We start from the raw sequence: 14,360 nt of genomic DNA, 5'->3' as shown, positions 1-14,360 counted from the left end.
GACCGGCTATTCAGTAAATTGCCTAAATATTTGAGAGATGGCTTCATAGAGTTCCTACAGCTTCAAGGAAAACGTACTACAGCTTCTCTAAACCCCTATAACTTGAAGGACCTGGCTGGGTGGCTACAATCAAAGGCTCAGCAACAAAGACTCTCAAATCGACTCGCCCAACGCTATCGGCAAGAGCAGCCACACAGCAGCAGGCTACCTAAGGCTAAAAGCCAGACAGCTGTCTACTATGGTGCTGATCCTGCTGACTCTTCTTATGCCAAGGGCACCCAGTTGACTCAGCAAGCAAAACCTTCAACTACACGTAACCAGTCAAATGTCTACTGTCTCTTCTGCCGTAGCCGTGATCATTATCTTACAAAGTGCTCAAATATCAAAGCCCAAACTAAGGAGAAAATACGGGAGTGGATAAAAAGGGAAAACCGTTGCTGGAAATGCGGCCATACGTCACACTCAGCTGCTGACTGTACTCTAAAGAAACCCTGCCCTGAATGTGGAGAGCTGCACCTTTACGCTTTGCATGCTTTAGCCAGGAAGAAGTATTTGCATGATACCACACTGTCCCCCAGCAGAGTCTACTTTTCACATGCCAACTTCTCAGACAGAGTGCTGCTAAAAGTAATTCCAATCTGGCTGTGGAATAGAAACCTTTCTCTCAAGACATATGCCATACTGGACGATGGCGCAGTTCGGACCATGATACTACATTCAGCATCCGAACAACTGCAATTTGAAGGAGGAAAGGAAATACTTGCTCTTCGAACAGTACGTCCTGACATTACTCAGAACAGTGCCAAAGTTTCCCTGCAGCGAGGCTCCGTTGTTATGCCGTGTTCGCCATAAAAGAAATGATATCGTTTCCAAACCTAACCTTGCCGTACAAATCATTGAAATGTCTGTCTGTCCCGCCAGGTGCAGTGGGCATGCATAACACGGCGCTACAGTTCACAAGTGTGCGTGTCCCCCCTGTTGACAGTTCACGAGCGTGCTCTCTCTCCCTCCAGTGTCAGCTGGATCGCTGGAGCAGCAGTACTGTGATCGGGAGCAGGAGCTGGTGGGACAGGCGTAGACGGAACCCCCGACGGGACAGGCATATACGGGACCCTGGACAGAACATGGGCTTGTGTCAGTGGGACCCCGGACGGAGCAAGGGCTGGTGTCGACTGGACACCGGACGAAGCAAGGGCTGGTGTCGACGGGACCGCCGGCTGAACAGGACACGGTGTCGGCGGAACAGGTGTCAGAGGGATCCCAACAGAACTGGACAGGACATGGTGTTGGCTGGAACCCCGACGGAGCAGGTGTCGGTGGGACCTCCAACAGGACAGGACATGGTGTTTGCAGGAACCCCGGCGGAGCAGGTGTCGGCGGGACCCCCAACAGGACAGGACATGGTGTTAGCAGGACACCCGGCAGAGCAGGTGTCGGCAGAACCCCCAACGGAACAAGACATGGAGTTGGCAGGACCCTCAGCAGGAAAGGACACGGAGTTGGCAGGACTTTTAGATGGACCTGTAGATTCTGCGACTTACTAGATGGCAAAGAAGCAGTTACGTACAGTGTAATATAGCATATTAAAGATAAAGGCTAAGGTATGCAATATTTACAGTAGTGACGAGCATTTTAACACTGATGTAAACTTTACACTATTGAACATACTTTAAACTGTAAGGCAATACAGGAGGAGCAAGCAGGAGACACATTGGCTCACCTCAACAGATGTATATGAAAATATAACAGTTGAGGTAACATCTGAATAATCTTTCCAAATGTCCCTGAATTTAAAGTGGGAGTAACGGTAATTGACGTCAACTCTAAATATAACTATTGATTAGCAAACAAACGACCTTGCTAATGTCTAAAAGTAAGCTAGCAAGTTAACATTGTTCCATCAACGGTAACTACAATTCAATTGACTTTGATTGATCAGCACATTAACGTTACTGTACCTTTGTCCCGGTTGTCCTCATCCTCTTTTCTTTTCTTTCTTCCCTGGGCACCAGATAACTCGACATTGCTAATTACCGTCAAGTAGTTGCCGTCTTTTTTTTCTTCCCCAGAGTCACGGCAGGTCAAGTGTCAATGACTGACACCCAACCCCCCTCCCTGGGGCACTTCAACTTACCTGATTTGTGCGTAGTTCTGTTAAGATAAGATAATAAGATGTACTTTGGTGATCTCAAATCGGGAAATTGTTTTGTTATGACATTTAAATACAATTATTTTGTAATTATAATTGTTTTTTATATGGGCCCTTAGCATTCGCCTATACTGCCTATGCCCAGGGCCGGCCCTCTTTATGTGCGTCGCTAAGTTCCTCGTACTAATTGTGTACTTTAAAGCGGCACGGTATCGTTTACAATTTGCTTGCGATTTGTCAAGTTGTCCGTCTTTCTTGAAACATTTTAAGTGTTGCCAAACGTTTGATTTGTAGGTATTTTTCGGTGCGCTGTGTATCTCTTTCTCCTCGACTTCCATGTTTGTTGATTCAATTCAATTAAATTCTAAACCTTTATTTATCCAGGTAAAATCCCATTGAGATCAATGATCTCTTTTTCAAGGGAGACCTGCAGCAGTAGGTTCCACAAAAAGACATAAAAACAACAGAACAACAGAAGGACATCATACAGCAAAATGTACAGGGATTACAATTCACATATTTAACCACATGTACAGGTACCAACAGCATCTGATTTTGTAGCATCCAACCGAGCTTTAAAAACATGTAGTGGTACTAGCTTGATAACTTTGACGCGGCTCTCGGCCTCCGTAGTGGCGAAGCAAAGATCAAAGATCGTCTCTGCTGAGTGCTGACAAAAGTGGATGAGAGGATATTATATGAATGAATCGTTTTTTTACCGATGCAAAAACGTTACAATAGATGCATCGCGAGTTCAACCCAAACTGACATAAAATCTCGAGACCTATAAGACCGAGACCAAGACCGTTAAAAAGTGGTCTTTATATCGGTCTCCAGACCAAGACCGGTCTCGAGTACTACAACACTCAAGAAAATATTAGTTGTGGCCAAACGGTGATACTACAATTTCTGTATCAGTCTGTGACATCACTGGGCCCAGAAATACTTTTTCCCATTGACTAACATTGGGAAAGAGACGTCTGTAAATCTGCAGATAATACATTTTTTTTTTTTAAACTAAATAAAAAATACCCAGTATGAACACTATAGCCCTTATTAGATTCATAATGTCCTTAAAGTTGTAAAATGCACTAAAAGCCGAATCCAGATTTATTTTCTCTCCATTCATTTCACTGAGCCGAGAGCGGGAGCTCGGGGAGCGGGCTTCAACCGTGCATGCTCTATGAGTGCACATACGGGTACTTCTGCTCTGATGTCTGTGACGTTTTGCTTTCGAAAATATCAGGCCATTTTGTCAAGCAAAAATGAGCAGCTCACATAGAAAAGAACGAGACTCCGCCTCCGACGTTGTATCCAGTTCTTATTATACATCCATGGGTGTATCGCTATAGAGTGGTGCAAGGATAACGTATTTACCCGGAAGTAAGCTGCACATGGGTTCCCTCGACAAAAAAGTAATGGGATTTCTCCATAAGATTTTGGAAAATAGCTCGAAATAAGGTCCGTGGAAAACGAACCTGTTTGATAAATGCACGTTTTGTTCAGCCGGATAATATCCACATGTCTACCCTACTTTTATAATTTTCGAATCATAAATCTAATCGCCAGAATCAAAATGCTAACGTTATGCTATAAACGAACTACAGCAGGGTCGCACAACTTCAACGTCACGCCAACCTAAAGGTGGGGTAGGTACGTTTGAGAAACCGGCTCGAGATCGCTAGAATTTGAAAATACACAGCCGGAAAAAATCTGCCACTTCCTCACAGAGCCCCTCCTCCAACACACACGAACGCGCACATGACCAATGAGGGCACAAGATAAGCTTGTGCACAGATGGAAGGCTGACAGGCAGGTAGGCCATCCAGTTATTTTAGCCAGGCCGGCTAAAATGATTGGTCGTGCTTTTTACAGTACTACGGCTTCTACAGATGACATTTTTTTTTTATGGATTTTTTTTGTCAAAGCACTTCAGATATTCATTGCTATCGGGATGTTAAGAGCATTCCATGGAATATAACAAAAAGTGTATCTCGAGCCGGTTTCTCAAACTTACCTACCCCACCTTTAAGATCAATTTTCAAAAATACAGATTCAAAATTGTACAAGTTGAAGCGTTTGTTTTAACAGTTTGCAGGAGGCAGGTACTTGCTTTCAAGCAGATCAGGGGCAAACAAACTTAGCGGGAGTGTTCACGTGTTCGGCGTAATGACGTACAACGTCCACGACAACTTCTGTAGTCCTATTCAGCCACTTGTTAACAACCATCGTTTTTCAGACACATAAACTCTTCAAATCACCAATGACAAAACGTGATCCGTCTCGTAAATTTGTGTCAACCACAGCTATTTTCCAAAATCCTATAGAGAAATCCCATTGACTCTGAGACGAGGGAACTGGTAGTAAAATGCTAACTCACTTCCGGGTTTTAGGACTCGTCACTGCACCACTCTATAACTAGCGTTCTAGTTGAAGAGTTTGTAAATGAACATGAACCCAAGCTGTTGCCTGGCACAAAAAAAAAAGTCTGACATTATACAATTTTAAAATAAAAACAATAATCGTGGCTTGATATTGAGTAAGAAAATGTTTTTATGAACCCCACAGCTTCCGGCCGTCCAAGACCCGACATGACAAAAAGACGTGGTGCACGCACGAAACATACTACCAATAGTAATGCATTGCTTTTAAAATCGTTCTGTGTGACACGAAAAAAATGGGAACATCGTGTTGGTGAACACGAATCAATAGATTACATTTTGTGACTATAACACGAAATGTCGTGAGACTGGGTTGGCCCATATGCCGCAAATTGTTGTTTCTTACACGACCACTAGAGGTCGAAAACTTTAAAACGTGATTATAGGTCGTAATAAGCTGCTTGAACAATTGACCTATTTGGTAGTTTTTTGAAGGAGGACAGGCTGAAATAAAGAGTGTAAGGTAAGGAAACAGTGTGTGTGTTACAAATGGAGTTATTTGTCCGGTGCACATCTAAACGTATACAAAGAGTAAGCAACTCGTTCTGCAGGATTACTAAATTAGTATATCATGCTACTCGTCCAGAGATTAAGCCACCATTCAGATGGAAACAACATCCTACATTTAGTTTCCTAGGAATTTCAACATTTCAAAGAAGATACTGACGTCAATATCAGCTTTACAGCATCATTACTGAAATGAATCCAGGCCTGCACGAAGGGACAGAGTTGTATCATATTAGGGAATCAGGTTGTAGATGGGAAAACTGGGAATGCTTCTGCGTATCAAATCTCGTATTTTAAAGTATCTAAATAAATGTGATTAAAGAAGGTCACAATTAGTCCTAACATTTCAAAAATATGTGTTCCATATAAATTCCAGGAAAGACAAACAACTTCTAAGTTCATCTATTTATAGCATAGTATATTTAGAGCAAAATATATATATTCACTTGGCCAAGGATTCGTCACGTCATAGAAATCACAGGCAGCAAAGCTGTTCTCTGTAACCACTATTTCCGTAAAGAGCCTCGAACCCCGTGGGTCAATACATTGTATTACACTGGGCTTTGCCCATACATTTATGATTGGTTGAGACTAGTTGGGGAGGGCCGTGGTTTAGACTTTGTCTCTCTCTCGTTGGTGCACAGATTTAGACAAAAGTCTCTTGGCAACACGCTCTTACAATCAGCATTCGGCCAGCCTGTGAAGGTTCCTCCCTCCTCTGTCGCTATCCTAGTAATTGTTTTTTGCTAAAGTTTCTACAGAAAAATTGGAATCCTTCATTACTGATTCCCAGCTATGCATGGGAGCGAAGCTCACCCATATCTCAAGGCCGGAGCGATGTTCTGTTCTGACTAACTCATTGTCTTCCTATAGTGTGCACCTGACCTTGCTACATTAATATTGCAAGCTAAAACTTTCTTCTGTGACTTTTAATAAGAATATTAAAAATGCAAACACTTTGTCCATAAAGAGTTGTTTGATATGAAAAAATCCTTTCTCCTTCCACAAATTAGAAGTTGAATCAAGTGATGCAGGTATAAACAGATTGGCATTAGCAGCAATTAAATGTGTTATGCCATGTTGAAACGTTGTAAGGAATTAAACCCCTACTCATTAAGTACAAATTCAATTATTTATATAAAAAATTATAATAGTTACACTTTTTTTTTATAGCAGTGCAAATGGAGGGTAAAGATAATTATGTTCTCAGGCATGAGAGGAACAACCTATCTACAGCGTATCACCGTACTTACAAACAGGGCTTTCACTGCAGAGATATTTTATTTAGAATGCATATGTAATAGATGAAATGTTACAGATGTGTGTACATGCTTACAGGCACATGACCTGCTGACATTTGAGCAGCAGTCTGCAGGGTAATGTTGATGATGCTGTTCCCTCAGAGCCCCCCATGATGTAACCAGAGAGAGCTCACTGATGTGTTTGTAGACTGAAAGAAACTTTAGGACTTAGAAAGATGATGTCAGGCCACAAAACTGTGCAAGCCACCCACCTACAGGGTGACATGCTGTTAATAGTCACATACATGTCCTGTAACTACTGTAAGAATAATCCTGCACCCTCTGCCTGACTCAATGAAGTCATATTGCGTTCAGGAGCATTTTAATAACAGCATAAAACACTTTTAACTCACTTTGTGTTATAAAATATGTTCTGGGGTTATGTTTCTTGCTCGAGGACACTTCCACATGTTGACTGGGGCTGAGGTGGTAATGGGATCTCAACCGCCGCCATGGGTCTAAAGTGGGGGGCCAATTGCTCCTTCCCCACTTCCAATCCCCTACCTCCAGTACAACCTGCTCGGACCCTATCTTCAATACCACCATCACCATGTGTGCACTTTAAAGCTACATGCATACTGTACGAGTGGTGCGCCGGTGAAGATGGCTTCATTGTCTTTGGCTCCTCTCCAACTTTGCCTTTTTTTCGTATTTTTTCAGTGTTCACTTTTTGCCGTGTGCTGGTCCACAACATGCGAGCCGACCGCACCAACTCTGCAATACAATATAGCAGAGAGGAACTTCTACAGTTCAGAAACTTTGTGGACAACAGCCCACCGTCAGACAATGGGGACCCGCCATGGCTGCCTGCTGCTGTCCAACCTGAGAGACGCAGGAGGAAGACAAAGCGAGGGTCCCGGGCCAGGCTGCTAGTGAGACTGAGGAAACGTGAAAACCGACCCCCTCTTCCGAGTATTCTTCTGGCTAATGTTCAATCGATTGAAAACAAACTAGATGAACTCAGAAGTCGGATTGCTTTTGAACGGGACATTAAGAACTGTAAGGTGTTAATTCTCATGGAGACTTGGCTCCACTCCGCTATCCCGACGCCAGGATCGGACAGTCAATTCAGAGAGAAGCAAGGGAGGTGGTGTGTGTGTCATGATAAACAATAACTGGTGCACAGATGTGGGGATTATTTCTTCGGACTGTTCCCCTCATTTAGAGCACCTCATAATCACATGCCGGGCTTTTCATCTGCCAAGATAATTTACTTGCGTTGTGATTACAGCAGTCTATATTCCGCCAAACGCTGACAACAACACAGCATTGGATCAGCTTGATTGATTGATTGACGGGACAGAGACTTCCTTGTGGCCGGGGATTTTAACACCGCCAATATGAAGAAAGTCCTGCTGAGATACTTTCAACACATCAGCTGCCCGACGCGCGGCGGAAATACACTGGACTATGTTTATTCCCCTTTCCGACGTGGACATAGGGCTCTCCCTCGCCCTCCCTTCGGCAAATCAGACCACATCTCACTGCTGCTACTGGCCGAAACTGAAACGGGACAGACCGGTGACACGGACTATACAGCGCTGGAGTGAGGAGTCAGACTCAGCTGAATCTACGGAGTGGTGTGTGTTTGAGGACAACAATATCAACACACACACGGACACGGTCATTTGCTACATAGGGAAGTGCATCGATGACGTGGTACTGAAGATTACTGTACGGACATTCCCGAATCAAAAGCCCTGGATAAACAGCGAGGTGCGTTTATCCAGGTGTTGCTACTGTCAGTTCACAGCCGCCCGAAAAGAGAACTAGACCATCCAACGTCGAGGATTCCTCTTCCAGCGATGAGTGCACTCAGGATGAAGTGGGCGCATACATTGACCAAGGGACGAAAATGTCGATGTTCTCAGCTGGTGGAAGGAGGATTCAACCAGGTTTCCGAATTTGGCACACATTGCTCGTTCGATTCTCTCAATTCCAGCTTCAAGCGCCGCGAGTAGGAGAAGCCAATTGAAACCAGGGACAGTTGATGACATTCTTTTTCTGCATAGTAATCTAAAGAAACACTGAATTGTGAGATGAACACGGCGTTAGCCAGCCTGACTGTAAAAAGTTATACGTCTGTTAAAAAGTGTGTTAGGTCTACTACATGTTTGTTTTGGCATTAGCCAGCTTGACTGTTCGAAATATAACAGTTTAAAAGTGTCAGACATAGGCCTTGTTGCAATTGCACTGGTTTCAGTTGGCTTCAATTTGTTTTATATCGTCAGCCATAATGACTGTAAACTAACATTCTGAAACCAAATAAATGCACGTGATTGTTGCATAACAATATGATAACGTTCCGTTTTTAATGAGTCAAGTTTTTTGGGAGGGGCGGATGACCATCTAATTGCTATGTGTCGACATGAATATAATTCAATGGAATGGACGGCTTAATTTAGGCTACATTGTATTTCCTGGATTAGGCTACCTTCGTTTTAAAATATACTATCCAAATTTCACATATGAAATGGCCAACAATTATCACTTTAAACGTATGGCTACTTGATTATTATTATAATAATTATTATTATGAAATTATTAACATCCCACGTTTTTTGAGCCAAATACGCAACTGCGTGTGTTCATAATTGCATCTCTAAATTAGCAGCTCAAATAAATCGTCCAGCTGAACCTTTAGGGGAAACGCAACAAATGAATAGTTTATTTTCAGTAAGTGTTCAAATTGCATCGGTTCCTTCAGAGCCACATGCTCTTATTACTAATCGAAAGGCTGCCAGGTGCTCTTTCAGCGTGGACAGCTCCTCAAACTCCTACAGCTTGTATTTAAGGCAGCGCTCTCCTGGGGATCTCCATTTCCCTTTAATCGTTATCTTGATTGAACAACGTTGGGAAACCCTGGATAGATTCAACCTGTCAAACATATCATTCATGGGAAACTGCTCTACCCTATATTCTGTGAATTCTGTGAATTATTTCACTGCTCATATGCGGGTTGCGGGTCTTGTGCCGACAGGTCGGGTCGGTTTGCGGAACTAATTGGCAATATGTGCGGGTAGCGGGGCGGGTTCGGTATTATTAGAAGTATTCGTTTCTCTCGCGTCCAGGAAGAAGTTTAAAGAATAAGAGACAATGGAGTCTCTGAAAAGGGTCAAATTGGTTACTTTAATTAAGTAGCGCGGTAATGACACAAACAGAGGTGTAGTGGGACAAAACAGCTGTGAGTCTCGTTGGTGTAGCGAAGAAGAGAGCGAACAACTCTCGCTCGCTATCTATATATCCTCTGTTGGCTCCTCCTCTCATGGTGATTTAGGCAACCCAGTCTCACGGCATTTCGTGTTCACCAACACGATTTTTAATCTATTGATTCGTGTTCACCAACACGATTTGCCCCTTTTTTTCGTGTTGCACAGCACGATTTTAAAAGCAATGTATTTCTACTGCCTGCAGCACGTCTTTTTCTCCGGTCGGGTCGTGGAAGACCGGAAGCTGTGTGGTTCATAAAAACATGTTCTTACTCAATATCAAGCCACAATTGTTGCTTTTATTTTAAATCGTATAATTTCTGACTTTTGTTGCCGTCTGTGAGGAAAATAAATGGGGCTCAGAGCCTCAGGATACTGAAATCTGTATTTTAAAATCTTTTTTTCCTTCTAATTTGCTATTCTTTTCAAAATAACACACTGTTATTTACTCACCAATAACACACAATTATCCTTGCTTTTATTTATTGGTTTAATTCTATAATCTCGGGCTTTTTTGGTGTCCGTCAGGAACTGAATTTCAAAATAAAAATAACCGGAAACAGACGTAGGCCTATAAGGGACATTTCGAGCATCATTGCGATTGTCAACATTTCTGAGTTTAGGATGGCCGAAGACACTACACTACCCATAATCCCCAGCTATCGTTTAGGACTACAGTCCCCGTAAGGTTACGCAGAGCGTCAAACAGCTGTGTGAAATGGAACGAAACCACGCCAGACTATCCAAAACTGGAATCGAACACCTCCCCAGAACTACACATGCTGGCTATTGTGTTTCGCAAAATGTTCTATGGGACGTCTCTACTGAACGTTTTCGTTTTTCCCACAATTAGAAGTTGCCAGTATTAAACACATTGGTGTTATCAAATGTAAAACATATAATTAATAAATGGGTGAAAATCGCTTGTGTCCATAATGCGCAGCATTAATATATACCCACATGACAGCTCATTGCTACTTTGTAATTCTACTCCACTACAATTCAGAGGTTAACCTGGTATTTTTACTCCACTACACTTATTTGAGTTACTTTGCAGATTCTGATTAATCATGTGGAATATAAACAACCCTTAAATCAGACTTTAGTTACACCTGAGTAAAATTCAGGGAAGGTGATTGTCAAGTGCCAACAATCAGGAGAGATATTTGATAGTTGGTGCTTGAGAAGACTAAACATGTATCTGCAATTGACATGAATGGAAACGAGTAATAAAGTATATTCATTACTCGTTATTTTCTACTAATAGTTAATTAAAGACTGTATATTATGGCTATTTTGCACATCCCTTTCAAGATTTTCAAAGGTGTATTGACATATCATACACAACTACGGTGTAGTTATGCAATGAATGAAAAACTTGGGTCACAGGTTCCTCAACAGTGCATTACAAGACATCTATCAATATGTGTGTACCTCCACCATTAAACTGTCATATTCTGCACATTTCTTATTCTATCTACATACATAAGAGTATAATTAATGTGTATAATATTAGTTAAAATAAGTGCTTCAACATAGTTAACATTGCAGGAAAGCAATATATTAGACGTTAAGTACTTTGTCAGGCTTAATATTTATCTGTAGATAGATACCCCCAAAGACCTTAATCTGTTATTTAATGTTTAAATAAAGGTTAATCCGTTTTTCTGTTTTGCAAATCCTCCTATTAATATCGTTGTACATCCTGCACTAAACTGTTTTATTGTAGAGATCACTTATAGTATCTTCTTGATTTTTTATATTCTATATTTCTATATTTATACTTTCCCCCTATGAAAGTATGTACTCTTAATATTTTTTTAATCAAATATAACACATAAAAACAATAATTCAATAACGTGCTTTAACCACTAGGCGGTGCACACAAGGTGCACACAGCCATAATAACTTTGTATTATTAGTGTGTATGTACAACACCTGAAGATGTATAGTTTTATGCATGCTTTCACATCATTTTACAGCATATTGCTATACTATTTCAGACTCAGTATTTACATTCTTACATTCAAAGAAAATCAGTAATATCTTTAAAAACTACAGTCCTTTTCTATCAGCTGTGCACCGTTATGGTGTAAATATAACCTATCTATGAATTAGATCAAATGTAAAAGTCAGCCGAATTAGTGTTGATACTGCAAGGAGACGTATTGTGTGAAGAGAAATTGAAAATTGTTGATATATTTATGATCCACGTCAAGTATTCAGTTTCGGCGGCATTTCTTCAGTTTTTCCAAAGGTCTTCTCATCAGGGCGCTATAAATAAAGACCTACGGCAGATCTGTAATATGTAATGCAGCCGAACCGTGTATTACAATGCCTTTATGTGATGACTTTCAAAGAGAAAAGCAAGAGCACTCGGAATTAAGTATTATTTTATTCTTTTAAAATGTTTTCCGGATTTCATATATTATAAACACCAAATCCCAGCATGCATTGCGGCTAACACATCCAATCAGCGAGCTTAAAACCATAGCTGAGGATCTTGGGTAATCGCTCGAAATGCCTACGTCTGTTTCCGGTTATATTTATTTTGAAATTCAGTTCCTGACGGACGCCAAAAAAGCCCGAGATTATGGAATTAAACCAATAAATAAAAGCAAGGATAATTGTGTGTTATTGGTGAGTAAATAACAGTGTGTTATTTTGAAAAGAATAACAAATTAGAAGGAAAGAAAGATTTAAAAAATACAGATTTCAGTTTCCTGAGGCTCTGAGCCCCATTTATTTTCCTCACAGACGGCAACAAAAGTCCGAAATTATACGATTTAAAATAAAAGCAATAACTGTGGCTTGATATTGAGTAAGAACATGTTTTTATGAACCACACAGCTTCCGGTCTTCCACGACCCGACAGGAGAAAAAGACGTGCTGCAGCCTGCAGGCACGAAACACATTACCATTAGAAATACATTGCTTTTAAAATCGTGCTGTGCAACACGAGAAAAAGGGGCAAATCGTGTTGGTGAACACGAATCAATAGATTACAAATCGTGTTGGTGAACACGAAATGCCGTGAGACTGGGTTGGATTTAGGAGAAGAGACTGCGGTACTTTAGAGAATCTGACTGCACTTTCACTATCCGACGTGTTTATGATGCGCCAGCGGACGTCATGAATGTGCGTCTGCTGCTGTGGGGGAACTATGGAAACTACAGTTTTCTATACAGCGGACTACAACATGGATGTTTAATAAGAACGAGGGACTACTGTAAACTCATCTAGAGACTCTGCACCGTGCTCTGATGCTGCTGCTTTGCTTTATGAACGTGGACAACAGAGAAACATATTCTTCAGGACCAAAGTTGGAATTGAAATAAAAAAGGAAAGTGAAACTAATGCTCGTCACCCTCTGCCTCCGGTCCACATTAATACCAATGATCCCAATACGTATGATTGTATGAACTATGAAAAGATCTTAAAATCAATACAGATGTATTATAAACGTTAGTCCTTAACATCTATCACTGTGTATATCACCATTCAAACATCTTTTAAAAGTTAAACAAACTCCACACAGCTCAGTAAAGACTGTGACATGTTGACTTTATTTGATCATTTCAGTAAAAACTAACGTTCATATTTCTCTTTTTGATTATAATACTGATGAACGTTCAGAACAAAGCACTTTGGCAACTTACCACATACGTTTTAAAATGCTTAATAAGCACCGTAACGTTCATGATATAATTTGAACGGCCGACTGTTGTGTGACGTCAAATGCTGCGGCTGCAATGCATTGTGGGGCAGCATTTTCTCCTCTCCTTTCGGTGAGGGAGGTCCAGTGGTTCCTAAGCTAAAGGAGGTTATAAAGGAAGTTTGAAACCTCCTTTCCTATCATCTAGAGAATTCGAACGGCACTTATCATGGCTGACACTGAGGGACTTCCGGGTCATTTCACTTCGTCAGGAAGGTTCCTAAGCTAAACGGACTATTGGAACGCAACCTTGGTCTTGTCTTGGTCTTGCTACTCTCCGGTCTTGGTAATGTCTTGGTCTCAGATAAGGTGGTCTCAACTACAAGACTACTGTTTACTGTAACAGGAGCAGTGGCGGTTCTAGACCAATTTGACTGGGGGGGCCACTGGGGGGGCAGTTATTTTCTGAGGGGGGCACAATAAATGCAGGACGAAAAAGAGAACTAGACAGTATGAAGTAATTGCGCATAAGAAAACAATGCAATACAGTTATTGGTATTTGTTTCAGTACACTTATTTATTTCAGATAGATCTTATAGTTATTACTGTTAGCTTCAGCTTAAGTTATAGTGCAGTGTTTGCACTAACACCATATTTATATAAAAATAAAGGCAATGAACAGTTACATCTCTACTTTACATAAGGGTGTCTGCACAATCTCACATTACAGCAACAAAATCCTGTTTTTGGCAAACCGAGTACCAGAAAATATACATTTAAATTCTTTTCTTTTTTTTAAAAGTCATTGTTAGGGGGGCCACAGGGGGATCAGAGGTCAGTGTTAGGGGGCACTGGCCCCCCCTGCCCCCCCCTATAACCGCCCCTGAACAGGAGGAATGATGGGACAGAAGCAGAACCACCATGAGCAGCCAGGTGGACTCACTCCTGATATACTAAGAGATGTGATCCAATAGCATAATGAGTCTAAAAACCACTTGGCACAATGTAAAGTTTTTAGTTATATTGTTTTTCCTTTGTTCACCACATGACTGTCTTTAATTTGACATTTGTTTCAGTTGCTAACACACTAAAATCTCA

Source organism: Pseudochaenichthys georgianus, chromosome 3, assembly GCF_902827115.2.
Source record: "Pseudochaenichthys georgianus chromosome 3, fPseGeo1.2, whole genome shotgun sequence".
NCBI lineage: Eukaryota > Metazoa > Chordata > Actinopteri > Perciformes > Channichthyidae > Pseudochaenichthys > Pseudochaenichthys georgianus.
The sequence above is the reverse complement of the archived record's forward strand: the minus strand, read 5'-3'. Positions refer to the sequence as shown.